At 39.0% G+C, this 14,028-nt stretch overlaps 1 pseudogene; it reads right to left on the minus strand.

Annotated features, from left to right (window-relative positions):
* Positions 1 to 984: 984 nt before the first annotated feature.
* On the minus strand, positions 985 to 1,506 carry LOC143387402 (biorientation of chromosomes in cell division protein 1 pseudogene; annotated as a pseudogene).
* Between the last annotated feature and the right edge of the window lie 12,522 nt (positions 1,507 to 14,028).

Here is a 14,028-nt window from a genome sequence, read left to right on the forward strand (position 1 = left end):
CAACAGCACAGGAACATCAGGGAAATGCAAATCAAAGCCACAATGAGAGCACTCTTCACATCTGTTAGGATGGCTATTATTAAAACTATACACAAAAATACAAGTATTGCAGATGGAGAAACTGAAATCCTTCAACGTCCTTCTTTATGTGTTATGAACTCTGTTAATGCCTTTGTAATTTCATTTGGCTTTAAACAGTCACACATTTCTTTTTTTTTCAGAGTATCAAATGATTTTATTACAAAACTTAATGCCATTTACTGATAATTTACTTTTCTAAAAAACAAACACGAGAAAAGAACAAACGCATCCAAGGCTCACCACCCTTGGAGGACAGGAAGCAGCCCTGCACAGGAAACCTGCAAACGTTTTTCTTATGCCTGATGTCTCGGCCTCCTTGTTCACTGTTTCCACCTTCTGTCACCTCTGACACGTGGAGGAAACTGGCTAGAAGAGTCACAGACAAGAAGGTCACAACCAACTTTAAGGCTATCTGATGATAAGGGCTTGTACAGATAGTCTGGAACTTTGAGAAAGGTATTGGACGAGCGCTGTCAGATGCCTACTCCCCACTAAGCTTTACTGTCCCTATTCTCTGAATTACCTCTGGGACTGGTTAGGGTCTTCCGTGGTAGCCTCTAGTCATCCCAGAGCACAAACCCTAAAGTCCATGTGCAGTCTCCATGTTCAAGTATAAAGCTGTCTGGGAACCACCCCAGCAGCTGTAGTGTTCATACTCTGTAGTGTGTACTGGGTGCCACACCCCTGAACAAGCAGGCCAGTGGCAGCCCAAGGCAGGGGCACCCACAGACAGAGTTCCCACTGCCAAGCTTGCTCCTGTCCTATCAGGACACTGTCCCACAGTCAGGGTAGAAATCTTGAGTTCAGAAGCCCCTAGCCAGATGAAGTCATGCTCTCTCAGAACAGGGATCCATTTCTTCACCATTAATTCAATGGAGTTTTCAAAAGGTGCCAGGAATATTCTTAGGAAGTGTCCTGGGACGGGGCAGGCAGGTCCTGGCTCTCTGGGTCAGGAGGGGATGCTGGCACAGCTTCTTTTTTCTGGGCCGCCAGAATTTCATGAATTGCTCCTTCAATCTGGGACCTGAAGATGTGGTTGAGTTTTGGATCCACCACCTGAGAAATAATCCTGTCTACTCCTGCTTCCAGCATCCCCGACTGAACCACACTCTGCCTCAGCCCATTTCCTAACTGGTTCTTGTTCATCGTAGGATTCCACTCCTGCTTGTCCAGATGTCTTGGCTGGGTGTCCACGTCCGCCAGGCAGTCCCGGCGGAAGCTGCCAAAGAGGCCTTGGCTCTTGAGCTGCTCCACGATGAGCGCGATAAGCTGCGGGTCGCCAGGCGGCAGCGAGGCGGGGTTGCTGGGGCCGCTGCTCCCGCCCTTCCCGGCCGAGGCCTGGCCCACGCCGCCGCCGCCCCCCCCCCCCCCCCCCCCCCCCCCCGCGCCCGCGCCGCCACCGTCCGCCATGCCTGCACCCCGCGCCCAAGTGCGGCTCCTGCTCTGGGTCTGGGGGCCTGCGTTGTGCACGGGAGGTGGAGAACCCCACGGAGGCAGCGGCGGTGGCGACGGAGGTGGGGACGGCGGCGGAGATGGCGGTGTTGGCGGAGGCGGCGGCCCGGCACACATTTCTTTAAGCATAAATTTTATAAAAACTATTTTACCACATATTTTTTCACTCAAGTCCCCTTCATTATTCATGATATTTGGTTTCTGTAAATGAGTTATTTTCAGGTAACCTAGAGAATTTCACTTTGCATTTCTTACAATATAGGTCTACTGGTATCTAACTCTTTAGGCTATTATTTTATCTTTATTTCAGCTTCCTTTTTTTCACCACAAAATACAGAATTCCAGATTGTGAGGTTTTCCAATCACCATAAAGAAGCAATCTCAAATCATTCTGTTCTCATTCCTAAGAAAATGTCAAACGTCTTCTTATTTTTGTTCCTTAAAATGTAATATGCCTGTTTTTCCTGTGGCCACCTTTGTGACTTTTTTCTTTACTTTTGATTTACCTTGCTACAACCTTTGTGCTTATCTTGCTGAGCTGCTAAGACCTTTGGGCTGACACCATCATTTATTTTGGGATGCTTTTCCCTTATATCTTCAAAATATCTCCACGTGCCACTCCAATACATGGAGCGCAATCATTTGATTTCGTCTGACCGGTATCTAACAATATATTTTTATTTTCTTTCAGTTTTTCTCAGATTTTTTGTTTAGACAATTTTGATTGACCTAAACTGCATTTCAACTATCATTCAACTTCTGACTCATTTTGTTGCTACACCTAATGATTTTTTAATTTCAGATATTGTTTTTTCTCCAATTGAAAAATGCCTATGTGTTTGTTTCTGGGGTTATTTTTGTTTGTTTGTTTTTCTATTCCCTATAGGCATACTTAGGTCTGCTTTTTGCTCCAAGTTCTTTAACACCTAATAATATGTGCAAAATCTTGGCCTGCTTGTTTTCATATGCAGGTCATTTGTGAGCCTGTTTGTTTTGAATTTTTCTCTTTAATAACAAAGTTATCTTAATTGTGGTTTCTATTTGTACTCCATTGCTTATACTATATATTACCTTTTCTTCTACAGCAGACATTAAACATTGCTATAAAACATGAGAGCCTGAAGATGATATTGTTTTTCCAGAGACCTCACACCCTTCCCTCTGTAAGTGAGCCTGGGAAGAGCTCCTCATTCAGTTCTAATAGAGTACTGATCTAAATAGGGCTACTTGAAGCCTTACTTGACTTAAGTTCGACTTTGGTTTTGAAATTTATTAGGGTGAACTCCATTCTTCTCTTCAGCAGGGTTTTGAGATTTAATCTCACAAGACTAGAAAGAGGGATAATTTTATGTTTGAGAATCTTTACTAATGTTATCCTTGTGGACAATTGTCATTAAAAGTCATCTGATTTAAGTTTGTCTCAGCAAAGTTCAGTTTTAGGCTTGCTCCTCCACATCTCCAAAACCATGAGGCAATTGGTTCCAAGCACAAGATGCAGCAGCTGGTCCTTGTTCACCTAGGAAAGGCTTGATCCTTTATTAAATTTGGTTTGCTTGAGTTTCTGCTTCTGAAGTTCTTCAAGGGTCCTATGAAAAGATGTTATTTCATTTTACTTTATCCAGGCTTTTTTTACTGCTAAACAAGGCACAATGGCTTTCTAGAATTTTCTGCAGCCTAACTGCAAAGCCAAAAGGGCTGTTATTTGTTAAGCTCACCATTGTGCTATTATTTCAACATAAACTGCAAAAGAGTACGTAGGAAGATGAGATAACAAATGACATAAACTGCATACTGAAGGAAGGGAATAGATTTATTCTCTATGAACAGAATGGATACAAACATATTTTGGGTTAATAGGAGAGCCAATTCTCCAAATTCAGGGCTGTGCAACAACAGAAGTCTTTTATTCATAAAGTCTACAAGTTTCTTGTCACTAGAGATATCTGCACTCTATAGAAGACTAAGGCAATTCAGGGATTGGGTTTAGACTCTGTGATTTTTAAAGTCCTTGATAGAATACAAACAGTATTGACAAATAGGACTAGATATGCTTTTCCACTGAATTCCCATCCTGGGTGGGGGATAAAAAGCTGATTCCTTTGGAGGCAAGATTTTCAAATAAAAGGAAATCTTATTTTGGGTTAACAATCCTTTTCTGGTTTTTTTTGTTTTTGTTTTTGTTTTTGTTTTGTTTTTCCCAAGGAACTACTGCATCCTGTAAATATTGCTGGCAAGTAAATTGTGAATCTAATGTGTGTTAGGACCTGGAAGAGGCAGGAAACATGGACCATTTCTGAAAGTTTTTAACAAATTCTGGAGTAACATTACATGGAAATTGCTTATTAATTTACATGTCTTTCTTCTCAGACTAATCTATAGGAAGTCATTGAGTTAGACTTTTCTGTTGCAATTTATAGATCCTATTCCTGCCTAATTTGAGCGGAAAATAAATTCACTAAAATATATATTGAATAATGTATAATGCACTACATTTCTTAGAGGAGTTAAAAAACAATACTTTCACACGACACAATCAGGTTAAAAAAAGGCAGGGGTGGGGAGCAAAGTATGCCACATGTCTGGTGACAATACTTAAGTATTCAGGTATTTAAGATTGAGTTGGATTATCACCACTGCCACTGGTTCTACTTCTCTACTTTGATGTGGCTCTTCCTGCTACTGCCTTCACCAAACAGCTTCCACAGTCTCCCCCCACCCCACCCCCCACTAGCTTTAGAATCAAAATCAAGTGTGGACGCCTGGGGAGTCTATATCACATCCCTTCAACCCTAAAGGAGAAGTTGAAAAGGTGAGTTTCTGGCATTTTCCCCTCTTAAAGGGAAGTGAATTCCGCTTTCTTTCAATACTTAATGAGATGGGGCACTGCCCACCCGCAGAGAGTACAGGTATTTGTTATACATGTCCTTGGAAAGATAAGTTAAATGGATGATTAGAAACAGGCTTGGTTACTAAGAGATGCTGGGCTATACTTAACTGTCATTGTGGATTTCCCTTTGTTCTCTGTAGAGGATAAAGAACAGGATCACACTGTGCCCATTCTCATGGGAAGCCGAAGAGAGGATCAACTTGAGTTTTGTTTTTCCATGACTCTTGAGTTCCCTCCCCAGTGTCAGCCACTGGAATAATAAATGGGCTTCAATGGTGAGGACAGACAGACATAGCTGGCACTGATGTTGACTACAGGCCAAGAAAGCTCAGAATTTCCTTCAGTCAGCATCAGATATTAGAAGTCTTACCCTCTACACTTAGACATTAACTAAAATGATCCAACAAATCATTTTACCACAAGAGGGAGGCTGGGGCCTGCTGCCAAGATAAGTAATTTCTCTTCCTTCAACTTTCTGATTTCCTTCCCTAGATTATATGCTACCTGAAATCAAGGACTATGACCTCCCGACTAACATTTCAATTCCAAACAATGCATCTGGCATGGTGTTCTGAGAATAATTTTTGGAGAAGTAGATGAATAAATGCAAGTTAATGATTAAATTAGGGAAATGCCATCCACTTCTGGAATTAATCAGATCCTGCATCTTTGAAAAAAATCTTTGTCAATAAACTCAGGAGATGGTAAGCCCTGTAGGTAAAAGATCCATCCAGGTCATGAGGAGAAAGGGAGCATAGTGCCTCTGTAAGACAGAAAAGTTCATCAATCCATGGATGGTAATATGCCTGTTATGGAAACCTGAGATTCCAGAATCAATAAGTTACAATTTGGGTTGCATACTCTCATGTACAAAGACAGATGGTGAAGGAACTGTAATTAATGCAGATCCACTACAGGCTCTGGAGCAGAAGAGTGGCATGATATTAATTCTGGCTAAATTTTATGACATACCTCCAATATGGCAGATGTATCATATACGTAATTCATACCTCCCAGAACAACCTTACGGGTAGGAACTTTCCCTGTTTCAGAAATATGAGTACAGAGACTCAGAGAAACTGAGTAACTTCCCAAGGTCATACAACAGGGGAGAGGAAGAGATACTTCCCAGACCCTCCAACTCCCACACCAGTGCCCATTAAGGAAAGATTAAGGCAGCAGTATGTTAGAGGGCACAGTTTTCAGAAAAGAGGGCAGTTGTGCCCAAAGGCAGTTCTTCATTGGTGCTGGGGACTGAACCAGACAGGAGCTCTACCGTGAGCCACACCCCAGCCCTCTCTCTTCTGAAGGGTAGGAGACAGCAGCATTGGGTAGAAGGTGAAGACCCCATGTAAAAAATACCCAGAAATATTCAAGGCTCACAGTCTACTCTGAAGTGAGCTCCAAGAGGCAGTCAAGGAGCCTGAGGAGGAGAGTTACTGTGGGTCTTTCTGCACTCTCAAAATCGACTCTCCCTTCCCTGGGCTTCAAACTGTGTCTCACAATAAGGGTAGGCAGGGTGGGAAATGAGTATTTCATCCTCAAATAAGAGCAACTGCTGCCTGTAACTCCAGTCAGTCCTAAATGTGTTTTTTGTTTGTTTGCTTGTTTACTGAATTCATGTCCACTTTGGGTTTTCCTGATTTCCTGCTGGATCTCTGAGTAGCTTGCAAAACCCAGAATGCAACTGTGGAGGCAGGGAAAAGTAAGTGGAGGGGCTGAAGTAAAAAGAAAAGGTGGAGGTAAGCAGAGAGAGGGCCAGGTACAAAGCCTCTGGCTGCCACCAATGACTGGTTCAGCGACTCTGAGGACTCCTACAAAGGGAGGCACCTGTGGAGGTCAGACCTTTCTGTGGGGCCACCCACGGAGGAAGCTGGATCCTGCCCTGGGTTATCTTTCTTCAAGCCTCGGTTGACAATTCCAGGCAGGAGCTCCCCTTGGTGTTTCCAGAGGCACTGCACATCCGGTGCTTCTTGTTTACATGGAATGTATCTTTCTTTCTGTCAGCTGAATCCATTTTCTGAAGATGAGAAATGGTCTTTGCCACTAATACTGCCATGCATGAGCTCAGTGCGAAGAATAGAAAATATTGGCTCCTACTTGAGTTTCAGGGACAGAATTAGGATATTCAGAGACTCCAAAAAAATTAGTTATATTCACAAGGTTAGTTTTATATGCATTTTTTAATCAATGCATTTTTTATGAGCCAGAGTTTAGGCAAAATTATTTTTAGGTACTATAATTAATCCTAAACCCATTAACTTTCAAACTTTTAAGTAAATGTTATGTTTTCCTGCTTTTCAACTCATACATGGTGAAATTAGGGTTTAGATTCTGGTATGTCTCACCCAAAATTTTAAGTCTACCTACTAGAGTACTCTACATTTAAAGCTCAACTAGTGACTATTCAGAGGTTGGGGCCACAGTCGGGCTTTACTTGAAGTCAAGGAAACCGAGTGTACTTTAGTGATCTGTTTCTGGTCATACACTGTTGAAGGAATATTTTTTTGTTGTTTCACAATTGATATGTCTGATTTTTTTTCCTGAGAAAAAGGCATATAGAAAAGGCTGTGAGGAAAAACCATAGTGAGGATGGTGGGTCACATGGGTGAGCAGACCTCTATTCTTATAGCTTCTTTATACCATTTTGTTTTGCTCAGGGCCAATTTTCAAAATACCACTTAAATTCTAAAATAGGTTGATACTGGCCCTGCCTGATCTTAAGATTTGGGGTATGAAAGCTCTCAGCCATGATGGAGAGCACTGGTTGCATATTCACTTCATCTACCATGGTCAGTAAATTGATTGCTATCATGGTCTAGTAGGCCTCAGGAGCTGGTATTAAATGATGACTGATTTTCTGAAGGAAAACACGACTTTTCCCCAGGACCCTAAGGGTATGACTTCCTTTTTGTGTCTCCATTCCTGCACACTGTCTTTATCTACCCAATGTAGATCAACTACTATGGTATCTTTTAGGTCATATTATTCAAGAGATAAGGCTGATTCTATTACAGTCTGGACCTAATGCAGAGCTTTCTTTCTCTAGCCTTCAGCAAAATGGAAGCTATCAGTTTCACCTTGTAAATAAAACAGCAGTATTTCTAAATGCAGGGTTTGCAACTTCAATTGTTATAACAAGTTCTGTGTTCCTTTTTAGTGATGAGATGCCAAATGCAATAACTTGTTGCTTACTGAGGAGAGATGGTCTTCATGTCCCAAATGACTTGAGCCCTAAAACCTTACATAATATGGAAGGCCTTAAATGAGGAGTACATGTGTCTTACTAGGGCCTCTAAAGAACTTGATACTTAAGGTTCAGTAGGTCTAAGATTTTTAATATAGTTGATCACCATAAGGTCTTTGGAAAAGCCAGGTGATTTAGGCCTTTTTGAGCTACCCTATAACAGAGAAGAATAGAGTGAAGGTTTATCATTTTATATCCCAGATGAGTGTGATCCTCTTCTGATAATACCCTGTTATGATGAGTGTTGTATATAGTAAATACATTAATAAATAGACAAATTTTAAGTATCAAAGGTCGAGCTGATTAGTTCTCATTTAAAAAAATTACATCTAGTTCAGCAGCTACATTTGAAGCTGTTAATTAATTAAGTTTGCAGTTGTCTAGCAGTACTAACTATTTCCTGGTTTGGGGGGCAGTAATACAGATAAATTTAAAAAGAGAAATAATGGGGACCACCATTCCTGTACGTTTTAGGTTATTTAGAAAATGACATTAATCTCTGTCATTTGATTTAATTAGCTAAAATATATTTTCACAACATTTCACCTTTCCTATAACAATAGCTATTACTTCAACATGTCAATGAACCAATGTGAGGTTTCTGCCAATTTTTAATTATGTCCATTGCAATTAAGTATTGTGTTACTATCTGAGCCAGAAATCCATTAATTATTTGACTTCTATGTGCTGTTTATCAGGGATTCCTAATGATACTATGGTTTTCCCAAACATCTGAGTTTGTGTAACAACCTAAAATACTGTCATATGACATCAATTTCCCAGCATTGAAAGTCAATATTTGTAAACAAGTGAAATGGCTAAGATGGAGTTGAGGCCTGAATTCTATTTATTACATAAACCTCATTTGCTTTGCTAGATTAAAAGGAGCCTGTATTAGACAGGCTCTCTAAAAACACAGAATCAATAAGATATCCAAAATATGCAGGGTGAGCCAACAGACTCAGTCCCAGGCTAGAGCCCCAGAAAGAGATGATGTTGCCATTCAAGTCTGAAAACTATCACTGGAAGATTCCTTCTTGCTCCAGGGAGGTAATTCATTTGTTCTATTCAGGTCTTAACCTATCTGGATGAAGCCTAAGCACATTATGGAGGGCAATATGCTTTATTAAGTTTACTAATTTAAGTATTAATCTCACTCAAAACACCCTCATAGGAACATCCAGAATAATGCCAACATATTTGGATACTGTATCCCAGCAAATTTGACATATAATGTTGACAAACACTGAGCCTTATGCCATTTTATTTTCATATGTATTTGTGAAGCCAACCATTGTGTCTAGTATTCTTGAACGACATTTGGGTAATTGAAGGGATTTCTCTTTTTAGAGAGAATAACTTCTGTTACATTTGCTGCACCATTTGATTTTTATCTTTTATTGTTTTTCTTATGTTGGCTTTGCCTCTCTTTCAAACGGTGTGTTCCGTATCTGAGAATTGGCTTAGATCTAGAATCTACGCAAGGTGTTGTGATCATTATTGATGTGGCTGATAGAGCATGTAGTTTTTCTTGGGTTCAATATAGGCAGCTGGGTTGCTGACAAGGAATTCCATACATACCGCACATATAATAAAAGAGATAAAGAATAGATTAACAGAAGCACAATGCTTCTCCAGGCCCATAGGCTTCAGAAGAATTGAAAAGATGAATGTTCACAAGGAAGTTTCACCAAATATCCCCATCCCAATTCTAAATATTCCACTTATTCCTTATCATGGCCCTGACATTGGTTTGAAGGACTGACCAAGTCTGCAAATTCAGCCTTCTCTCATATGCTGCTACTTCTACAAGCAAGTCCTGTCCTGGTAGTCACTATGTTTTGCTCTCTGGTTGCTGATGGAGAACACTTTAAATGCTTCCATGTAAACCACCAGGATTTGATAGATTGCTTTAAATCAAAAACTGATCACATTGCCATTTTCCCTCTTTAGTGCTTTAGCAATAATAATCACTTTACTCCAGTGCCCTTATAATTGCTATTTTCTTTGCACCTCATACATTCCATAGAAACTGTACAACCTCTTCCATCATTATCTCACCCCACTTCAACATAAATAACCTCTGCAATACAAAGGCTATAGCCTGCCAGGGGCTATTAGCACTCAGTCTCCCCTGCAGTGCCATCTTCACCAGCTGTGAGTGATCCAACTCCAGAATCTGACTCTTAGAGTGTCTTGGGTCACATTTTCTAAAGGACCCTCCAGAGTTACAGGACATATTTAAGTGGTTCATTGTCTCTGGTGAAAGTATTAAGTGAGGAGCATACAGCAAAGGAAGAAAACAAACAAAAAAACTAGAACCCTCTTTTCTCTGAAGCTCTTTCCTCAATCTAATCACATGAAAATTTCGAGGGTCTAAGCTGCTGAGAGCTTGCCCCATCTTGATAAAAGAAAACTAGGATTTTTGTATTTCCTTACCTAGAATTTATCGATGATGAACTGCCTTAGAACAGAGTGAGTGGTATGACCCAAAATAATTTCAGGATCTTCATAAAAGCAAAGTGCATCCAGCATCAAAGGGCATACTCTGAAGAAAATCATGGATGGAAGCCATTAAGAAGAAAGATCATAGAAGATGAAATATGGCTGGGGAAGAGAAGGAAAGGGGATCCAAGGGAATCTGTGAGGAGCACCAACAATCTACTCTTCCTCCATAGATTTTCCAAGACTCTAGAAAGCACCAGATGATCAGACTAATTCTGATGTCTAGTAATTTGCATGCCATCAAACAATTTTTACATTCATTGTATCTGTGCTATTCACAATATCCAAGTCAGGTAGGCAAAATAGACATTATCTCTAATAAGGAGGAAACATTGTTAAAAGGTTTTTGAATTAATTAATTTCCACAGTTGGGACCCAGATTGTGCAAGATGCTGATTTTCTAATCAGTTAGTAAGTCTTAATATATACTTGAGCATTCCTAACACTGGTTATTCACCTGCCCAAAGAAGCTTCCTAATCTATGATACTTTTTACCTGTCATGTCAATATTCTATCACAAGCATTGAAAATTCATGTGATAAACAATATGCCAGAAGACACAAGTGACTCCCAAGAGGACTAGAACACTTTCTTCTTCTGTAGAGGGTTTATATCCATTATGAGTTATGTTATGTCCTCAAAAAGAGGTATTGAAGACCTAAATTCAAATACCTGTGACTGTGACTTTAATCAGAGATAGGGTCTTTGCAAATTAATCAAATTAAGATATAGTTCCATATAATTTTATTAAAAATTATTTTAAAAAAAAATCCAAAGATTTGAAAAGCTATCTGGAATTGGGTTGTGTTTTAGTCAATACTCTTCAGGGTGGACCTTAATCCAGTCTGACTGGGGTTCTCATTATTATAGCTGGGTAAAGAGAGAACACAGGAGAATTCCATGTGAAGACAGAACACAGATGCTTCTGCAAGCCAAGGCAAACTAGAATTGATGGCCTCCACCAGAAGAGATGCAGAGAGAGTCTTAATCTCAGACTTCAGAGGAATTATAGCTCTACCAAAACCCTGATTTCAGACTGTTAGCCTCCAGAATTGTCAGATGATAAATATCTATTACATTCGTGGTACTTTGTTATGGCAGTCCTGGAAACTAATATATGTCCTACGTGGAAATTCAAAATCAATGCTCATGACATAAAGGTGATTGCAAGTTTGAATTTTGTGTAAAGAAGGAACATTAGGAGGCCTGTTTTGGGATCTTGAGTCCACAGACTCTAAGTTGTAACTTTGCATTAATCTTTTGTTCTCCTTGAATCATAAGTTCTTCATAGGAGATATTTCATACATTCCTCAGGCTGAAAGCTAAATTAAGCAGAGGGAGCAGTCAACAAAGGTAAACAGTATTACCCATTTAAGTTTTGTTTTAACTTTAGGAGAGAGGCTAACATGATTATTTTGAATGCCAATTTCTCCATATAATTTTGTTAAAAAATATTTTTTAAAAAATTTAAAGGTTTGAAAAGCTATCTGAAATTGGGTTGTGTTTTAGTCAATAATTTTTAGTGTTTTAGTAAATACTCTTCCATTGCTGTTACTAAAAGACCTGACAAGAACAATTTTAAGAAGTAAAAGTTTATTTGGGGGCTCAGAGGTCTCAGTCCACAGACTCCTGTTTCCATTCCTCCAGGCTTGAGGTGAGGCTGAATATCATGGTGAAAGATTGTAGCAAAGGGAAGTTTCACATTATGATCAGAGAGCAGAGAGAAAAATTTTACTTTTCAGATAAAAAATATATCCAGATAAAAAATATACACCCAAAGGCACATTACCAATGACCCACCTCCTCCAGCCACACCCTACCAGCCTTCAGTTACCACCCAGTTAATCTCATCATCCCATCAAGAGGATTAATCCCAGATTAAGTTAAGGCTTTCCTAACCCAATCATTTGTCCTCTAAACCTTCTTGCACTGTCTCACACATGAGCTTTTTGGGGACTTCACATCCAAACTCTAACAGGTGGTATTTAATGTCTCCTTGCAAGTCCCCAGAGTCTGATGTTTGGTTGGTTAAGAGCTCTTGTTTAACCGACATGCACAGGTACACCTGGGCGGTATTAAAGAGCAGACAGATATAAAATGAGAGGGGAATAATGCTAAGACATTTGCACCTGGCAACCCATCAGGAAAAAGCCAAACACATTAAGGAGAATGAAACCTAAGCAGATTTGCTGGAAGTTCCTTATGTCATTGGAATATTTCACCAAGTTTCAGTGACAAAAGAGAAACATTTGGATCACAAGAGCTCCTAGAAAGTGGAGAATTCTAAATATATCCCCAGCCAGCTCAGGGTGTAAGTTTTGTTCCATAGCCAGATCACATTACTGAGTTATTTCAAGATCCATTTATGTAACAAGTAGATTAAAAGGACAGGTTATCATTCATCTTTCTCATAGCTGTAACTTCTGAAAAATTATAAAAAATACCTTTTAAATGTATTTTGCATACATTATTAAGTTATTCTGTGATGTAAATATAAAAATTTGATATTAGATAAGAATGCTTTATAGGGGAAATTAAACTAGATTGGACATTCTTTTTAAAAAATCTATTTGATTTATGTAAAATCCTAGAATTATACTGAAAAAAAACTAAAACGTAGACTTATTCATTAGTATGCAGTTAGCATTCTGACAATTTGCTCTTGGTAGTTCCTACGTGTATGAATAATAGATTATTAATTCTCAGAGGCTACTAGGTAAATGTTAGAAGATAAGGAATATACATATGTTCTGGCATAGAAGTATTATAAATACTGAGTTTTCACTTAGAAAATCATTTTTGTTTTATCTTGGGAATACTCCTTAGTGTTTTACTGTAACTGCAGTATGATTTGTTAAATTCAACTTCCAAATACAAAAGCCTTAGTTTTACTTTAAAAAAAATGAAGCCAGGTGCAGTGACATATGCCTGTAATCCTAAGACTCAGGAGGCTGAGGCAGGAGGATCTCAAGTTCAAGGTCATCCTTAGCAACCTAGTGAGGCCCCAAGCAACTTAGTAAGACCCTGTATTTTAAAACAAAAAATGGCAGTGAGAGAAAGTGCTTTCACTTTTTGGCAAATTAATCTTTTCCTGAAGCAAGTCAGTCAACATTCATTTTGAAAAATTTGAATGGAGTGCGTGAATGTCATTTGGCATTTTCCCCTAGAGGAAAAAGCTTGGGTCTACACTTTTAAAACTCAAAGATTAATTTTTAACATCAAGTTGCCACAAAAATTCATTTTCAGAAGCATAATTTATATAGTATGACTAATAATAACTAATTTTATTTTATAATTTATGAGACTGATATTACACAAAAATGACCTGCTTTTTAAAAAGTCTAAGGCAAAATTAAGATTTTCATGTGAATATTGATGTATCATTAAGATTTATTTTCATGCAGTTTCTTTTTTACTTGATTTAGTAAAACAAATGTGGGTGAATGTAGACTTTAAAATATATATATGCATAGGCCAATTTCTGTCCTTCCCAGGGGAATGATGGTTTTTAATCTTTGTTTCTAAATTAATATTAAGGCTAAAGCACTTAAACTGACCCTGGTAAAATAACATTTGGTTAATTCTGTGCAAAAATCAGGTCAATTAAAAGCCAGGGAGTGCATCTATGTGAGATCTGAGGTGTCTAGGGAACCACACTGAAACTACAGCAACATGGACAAGGAATGAGATGGAGAGAATATTGTTTGTATTGTGGAAAATGGTTAAAGAAGGATGTGTTGGTGACCTGGTTAGGTCTAAGAATATCTACAAAAAGTGCCAGTCAATAAGCACTGCATACCTAGTAGATGTAGTCATGATGCTATGTACAGGGATGCACATCAACAAAGTGTAGGCT

This window comes from Callospermophilus lateralis, unplaced genomic scaffold (assembly GCF_048772815.1).
Source record: "Callospermophilus lateralis isolate mCalLat2 unplaced genomic scaffold, mCalLat2.hap1 Scaffold_167, whole genome shotgun sequence".
Taxonomy (NCBI): domain Eukaryota; kingdom Metazoa; phylum Chordata; class Mammalia; order Rodentia; family Sciuridae; genus Callospermophilus; species Callospermophilus lateralis.